Here is a 7,778-nt window from a genome sequence, read left to right as displayed (position 1 = left end):
TCTCTCTCTCTCTCTCTAGTGTACACTCTGCTCTTTTTCTCTCTCTCTGTCTCTCTGTGTGTCTCTGTCTCTCTCTCTCTGTCTCTCTCTCTCTCTCTAGTGTACACTCTGCTCTTTCTCTCTCTCTCTCTCTCTCTCTCTCTCTCTCTCTCTGTCTCTCTGTGTGCCTCTGTCTCTCTGTCGCTCTCTGTGTCTCTGTCTCGCTCTCTCTGTCTCTCTCTCTGTGTAGTGTACACTCTGCTCTCTTATGTCGCATAGAAAATGCACCAGGAAGAGTAGCTGCTGCTTTTGCAACAGCTAATGAGGACCCTAATCAAATACCAAAGGGTGTGAATACTTATGTAAATAAGGTATTTCAGTTTTTTATTTGTAATAAATTTGCAAGCATTTCTAAAAAACAGTTTTTGCTTTGTCGTTATGTGGTATTTGCTCCACTCTACCTGTTGTCCACAGGGCCAAGGGCCCATTTATGGCTTGATAATGAAGTGTTACTCTACTGAGGAGTTACACTGGGGCTTGATAATGAAGTTTTACTCTGTTACTGAGGAGCTCCACCTGGGCTTGATAATTAAGTGTACAGGATGGCAACAACAACTGCCCGAGTTACACCAGGAACGCACAATCCCTCCATCAGTGCTCAGACTGTCCACAATAGGCTGAGAGAGGCTGGACTGAGGGCTTGAAGGCCTGTTGTAAGGCAGGTCCTCACCAGACATCACCGGCAACAACGTCACCTACAGGCACAAACCCACCATCGCTGGACCAGACAGGACTGGCAAAAACTGCTCTTCACTGACGAGTTGCGGTTTTGTCTCACCAGGGGTGATGGTTGGATTCGCGTTCATCGTCGAAGGAATGAGTGTTACACCGAGGCCTGTACTCTGGAGCGGGATCGATTTGGAGGTGGAGGGTCCGTCATGGTCTTGGGTGGTGTGTCACAGCATCATCGGACTGAGCTTGTTGTCATTGCAGGCAATCTCAACGCTGTGCGTTACAGGGAAGACATCCTCCTCCCTCTTGTGGTACCCTTCCTGCAGGCTCATCCTGACATGACCCTCCGGCATGACAATGCCACCAGCCATACTGCTCGTTCTGTGCGTGATTTCCTGCAAGACAGGAATGTCAGTGTTCTGCCATGGCCAGTGAAGAGCCCGGATCTCAATCCCATTGAGCACGTCTGGGACCTGTTGGATCGGAGGGTGAGGGCTAGGGCCATTCCCCCCAGAAATGTCCGGGAACTTGCAGGTGCTTTGGTGGAAGAGTGGGGTAACATCTCACAGCAAGAACTGGCAAATCTGGTGCAGTCCATGAGGAGGAGATGCACTGCAGTACTTAGTGCAGCTGGTGGCCACAGCAGATACTGACTGTTACTTTTGATTTTGACCCCCTCTTTGTTCAGGGACACATTATTACATTTCTGTTAGTCACATGTCTGTGGAACTTGTTCAGTTTATGTCTCAGTTGTTGAATCTTATGTTCATACAAAATTTACACATGTTAAGTTTGCTGAAAATAAACGCAGTTGACAGAGAGGGGACGTTTCTTTTGCTGAGTTTAATTAGCTCGTGTGCTTTTCTCATCAAGGAGGGTATTCTATATGCAGTATGTTGTTGGGGTCTGTAACCATGGTTACCAGTAACAGTTTCTTCCCATTCAACAGACAGTTCAGTAATAGATCCATGTCATTTCAGTTGATTTGTCTGCCTGCCTGTCTGTCTGTCTGCCTGTTTGTTCGTCCGTCCGTCCGTCCGTGCATTGGTATATTGGATTGTGTATAAAAGTGGATCCTCCTGATTGTATTTTCTTTCCTTTTTAGACTATATAGGCCTAATAAAATTGTTACAATGGTAGGCGTCTGTCTGTCTGTCTGTCTGTCTGTCTGTCTGTCTGGTGACTAAAAGTGAAGTTAATGCCTCAACATGCCGAATTTATCTGAACTATGTGAATTTCTGTCGGTGTCCATTTTGAAAGTGCTGAACGACTAGGTCTACTTAGTCACAGCTCATTTGCTTGCACTTGCTTATACTTAATGATATAAGAACAAATGTTATGAGTTTACTGAACCTAAATGTAATAATGTTTGTCTATGGTTCAAAAGTCTAAACTCATTGCGGCGTTCGTTGTTATTGAAGGAGAATGCGGTTCTTATTGAGTTACACAAATCCACAAGGAGTCAGTAGAAGCCATGTTTATTTAAGCAAGTCAGCCATATCAGCTATGTTTTTTAAAAGGCAGTAAATGAGGCTGAATGAACTGTTTAGCTGCCAGACAAGGCTCAGCTGATAGCCAGGTGTAGCCGTGGTAAGGATTCACTCCATGGTGCTGAAAAGAAAGCTCTGCTGTTGGGACAGCTTTATGTAGACCCTAACAGTTTGTGGGCACCGTTTGTCACTGTTATAGCTCAATTAATATATTGTTTAGTGTTGTGTGGTGGCTTTTCTGGCATGCATCTACAACAAAAATGTTGACTTTGCCTCACCAAGATTTACATGCTAACACCTGAACTGGCCAAGATAGAGTACATGATCAGTGAATATATTCAATGTACAGGCTACAATGTGGGGATCTCATGCATGGTAATAACTACATGTATATACGACGATAAAGTTATATTATATTCTACTCAATTCATAGGCTTCATCGATGCCTTTCAGAGTGTCTTGAATTCAATACAACCGGCTATGATAGCTAGCTAGCAAATATTGACGTTATAATATTGACATTTAACAGTAATTTTGTCAAATTTCTTTGAGTGATTAATGATTAACTGGTGGAAACAATTAAAAACAACTGTTGTGAACTCATATTTATACTAACCGTTGTAGGGTCCAAACACAGATCGGCATCAAAGCTACACATGCCATAGGCATACAGTTATTTTTATCCTCCACTACACAATAAGCAATAAAATAGCTAGCTAGCTACGTTACTTCAGCTGCATTGTATGGCAAATATCACCAAGGCATATTTGCTGGCAGCATTGTGGTAAAGTCATCTCTGGTAGGTAGAATGGTGAAACTCATTTTAGTGTTTGTTTGTAATTAGCACAGCCAGGCACGGAACACCACACAGCCAGGCACAGAACACCACACAGCCAGGAACAGAACACCACACAGCCAGGCACAGAACACCACACAGCCAGGAACAGAACACCACACAGCCAGGCCACATTGACTCTGTACCGGTACCCCCTGTATATAGTCTCCACATTGACTCTGTACCGGTACACCCTGTATATAGTCTCCACATTGACTCTGTACCGGTACCCCCTGTATATAGTCTCCACATTGACTCTGTACCGGTACCCCCTGTATATAGTCTCCACATTGACTCTGTACCGGTACCCCCTGTATATAGTCTCCACATTGACTCTGTACCGGTACCCCCTGTATAGTCTCCACATTGACTCTGTACCGGTACCCCCTGTATATAGTCTCCACATTGACTCTGTACCGGTACCCCCTGTATATAGTCTCCACATTGACTCTGTACCAGTACCCCCCTGTATATAGCCTCCACATTGACTCTGTACCAGTACCCCCCTGTATATAGCCTCCACATTGACTCTGTACCGGTGCCCCCTGCACATTGACTCTGTACCGGTTCCCCCTGTATATAGTCTCCACATTGACTCTGTACCGGTACCCCCTGTATATAGTCTCCACATTGACTCTGTACCGGTACCCCCTGTATATAGTCTCCACATTGACTCTGTACCGGTACCCCCTGTATATAGTCTCCACATTGACTCTGTACCAGTACCCCCCTGTATATAGTCTCCACATTGACTCTGTACCAGTACCCCCCTGTATATAGCCTCCACATTGACTCTGTACCGGTGCCCCCTGCACATTGACTCTGTACCGGTTCCCCCTGTATATAGCCTCCACATTGACTCTGTACCGGTACCCCCTGTATATAGTCTCCACATTGACTCTGTACCGGTACCCCCTGTATATAGTCTCCACATTGACTCTGTACCGGTACCCCCTGTATATAGTCTCCACATTGACTCTGTACCGGTACCCCCTGTATATAGTCTCCACATTGACTCTGTACCGGTTCCCCCTGTATATAGTCTCACTATTGTTATTTTACTGCTGCTCTTTAATTGCTTGTTACTTTTATTTCTTATTCTTATTTGTAATATATACATTTTATTTTAATTTTAAACTGCATTGTTGGTTAAGGGCTTGTAAGTAAGCATTTCACTGTTGTATTCGGAGCATGTGACTAATAAAATTTGTATTTGATTAGACAGAAATCACATTATGTTAAAACATTTTATAAAGCCTGAAAAGCTAAACACATGTATACAGCTGTGACTAAAGACCTTAACTTGCAGAAGTTCTGAGATCGCTGTGTGTTGTTCATTCAAAGTCTACAAAGCCATCGTGCACGTTTTGTGAGCACGCCCCCATTTAGTGGGTGTTATCTGCATTCACTATGAACGCCGGACATTTAATGGCTTACTACTAGCAGACAAACACACAGGAACCAGTGAAATGAACAATTCTAGCTTGTGGATTGGATAATTGTGACGTTTATGATAAAAACATAATGTGGTTAATATAGTAAGGGGTATATTATATATATATGGTAAGGAGTATATTATATATATATAATCGATCCCTCCGATGTCAACAACTACAGACCAGTATCCCTTCTTTCTTTTCTCTCCAAAACTCTTGAACGTGCCGTCCTTGGCCAGCTCTCCTGCTATCTCTCTCAGAATGACCTTCTTGATCCTAATCAGTCAGGTTTCAAGACTGGGCATTCAACTGAGACTGCTCTTCTCTGTGTCACGGAGGCTCTCCGCACTGCTAAAGCTAACTCTCTCTCCTCTGCTCTCATCCTTCTAGACCTATCTGCTGCCTTTGATACTGTGAACCATCAGATCCTCCTCTCCACCCTCTCCGAGTTGGGCATCTCCGGCGCGGCCCACGCTTGGATTGCGTCCTACCTGACAGGTCGCTCCTACCAGGTGGCGTGGCGAGAATCTGTCTCCGCACCATGCGCTCTCACCACTGGTGTCCCCCAGGGCTCTGTTCTAGGCCCTCTCCTATTCTCGCTATACACCAAGTCACTTGGCTCTGTCATATCCTCACATGGTCTCTCCTATCATTGCTATGCAGACGACACACAATTAATCTTCTCCTTTCCCCCTTCTGATAACCAGGCGGCGAATCGCATTTCTGCATGTCTGTCAGACATATCAGTGTGGATGACGGATCACCAGCTCAAGCTGAACCTCGGCAAGACGGAGCTGCTCTTCCTCCCGGGGAAGGACTGCCCGTTCCATGATCTCGCCATCACGGTTGACAACTCCCTTGTGTCCTCCTCCCAGAGTGCTAAGAACCTTGGCGTGATCCTGGACAACACCCTGTCGTTCTCCACTAACATCAAGGCGGTGACCCGATCCTGTAGGTTCATGCTCTACAACATTCGCAGAGTACGTCCCTGCCTCACACAGGAAGCGGCGCAGGTCCTAATCCAGGCACTTGTCATCTCCCGTCTGGATTACTGCAACTCGCTGTTGGCTGGGCTCCCTGCCTGTGCCATTAAACCCCTACAACTCATCCAGAACGCCGCAGCCCGTCTGGTGTTCAACCTTCCCAAGTTCTCTCACGTCTCCCCGCTCCTCCGCTCTCTCCACTGGCTTCCAGTTGAAGCTCGCATCCGCTACAAGACCATGGTGATTGCCTACGGAGCTGTGAAGGGAACGGCACCTCCATACCTTCAGGCTCTGATCAGGCCCTACACCCAAACAAGGGCACTGCGTTCATCCACCACTGGCCTGCTGGCCCCCCTACCTCTGAGGAAGCACAGTTCCCGCTCAGCCCAGTCAAAACTGTTCGCTGCTCTGGCACCCCAATGGTGGAACAAGCTCCCTCACGACGCCAGGACAGCGGAGTCAATCACCACCTTCCGGAGACACCTGAAACCCCACCTCTTTAAGGAATACCTAGGATAGGATAAAGTAATCCTTCTAACCCCCCCCTTAAAAGATTTACATGCACTATTGTAAAGTGGTTGTTCCACTGGATATCATAAGATGAATGCACCATTTTGTAAGTCGCTCTGGATAAGAGCCTCTGCTAAATGACTTAAATGTAAATGTAAAAAATGTAATGTACCTCATGTCATGATCCCAAGATCCATAAGGCTGGTACCCCACGTCATGAACCCAAGATCCATAAGGCTGGTACCCCATGTCATGAACCCCAGATCCATAAGGCTGTACACTGAAGGTATGTTGCAGTCCTGAAGACTATACATCCACAGTGCAATTTCACAGATTTTTTGTAGTGTCAAATGAACTAATTATTGTCTTTTGTTGAATTTATATAACATATTCCAAACTTGTTTAGTATAATACAGTCCCTCCAGGATTTCGCAGCATTTTTTTGTGATTTTCTGCGGTCAAAAATGGTAGATTTTGCGGCAGCTTTTCCAAAATTCTGAGATACATTTTGTGATGTTTTTTTCTTCACGTTAATTTCATATAAAGCAATAAAAAGTCATATAATTTTTTTTATAAATGCAGAAAGTACAAGAGCTGGAAAATGTAGAAAGTGAATTAATAGTTTGTAAATGGGACCTGGGAGCTGCCAGGGCTGTGTATTGACATCCAACGGCTACACAAGGGTGGTATTGGGATCTGACAAGAAACGTGTGGATGACCAAGTTGTAACACTACAATTAGGCCTAGCTGAATGAAAATAGAAATACAGTATGTCTTGATAAATAACACAAATTAATCTATACTGATTTTTCTCATGTATATTTCTGTGTGTTTGTGTCTTAAGTTTTGTCTTACGAATGTTAATAAATACACAGACAACCTTGTTCATTAGTGTGATGATTTTTATTGGTTTGTGATGATTAAAGCAAAAGCAAAGCAGCTGCAGGGATCATCTCAACAGACAGTACAGATTCTATTTTGGAATGACTGGACAGCAAAACACCCAGAGGAACAGAATGAGAGTACAGTTCTAGAGAACACCAGCTAGAGTTCTACATTCTAGGAGAATTCCAGCCACCAGCCAGTAGTGTGCAGGATCCAGGCATGACATCATGCCATGGATTTAATACCTCCTGGTGTATAACTTTAACAAGACATGTACCCCTAATGCATCCATAGTATTACTATCTTTCTTTTATCTGGTGGAAATGGGTTTCTGAGTCCTACTCAAACCAAGCATGAGACTGAGACCAGGATTCAATCCCAGCACTTTGTCAGCTATGTGCCATTTTAAAGGTAATTTATGATTGAACTGAACATTCATTGTGAATGCAGTCTTATTATCATATTAAATAGCCTATTGAATCCCAGCCTGAATATTCAGTAGCCTATAGCAGGGTCAAGACAGACAGACAGACAGACAGACAGACAGACAGACAGAGATATACTTAACAATAACATTTCATGAGCTGAAATAAAAGATCCCAGTAAATGTTCCATATGCACAAAAAGCTGATTTCTCTCAAATGTTGTCCACAAATTTGTTTACATCCCTGTTAGTGAGCATTTTATCCTTTGTCAAAATTGTCCATTCACTTGACAGGTGTGGCATATCAAGAAGCTGATTAAACAGCATGATCATTACACAGGTGCACCTTGTGCTGGGGACAATAACAGGCCACTCTAAAATGTGCAGTTTTGTCACACAACACAATGCCACAGTCAGCATGCTGACTGCAGGAATGTCCACCAGAGCTGTTTCCAGATAATTTAATGTTAATTTCTCTACCATATGACGCCTCCAAAGTTGTTT

Source organism: Salmo salar, chromosome ssa12 (assembly GCF_905237065.1).
Source record: "Salmo salar chromosome ssa12, Ssal_v3.1, whole genome shotgun sequence".
Lineage (NCBI taxonomy): Eukaryota > Metazoa > Chordata > Actinopteri > Salmoniformes > Salmonidae > Salmo > Salmo salar.
The sequence above is the reverse complement of the archived record's forward strand: the minus strand, read 5'-3'. Positions refer to the sequence as shown.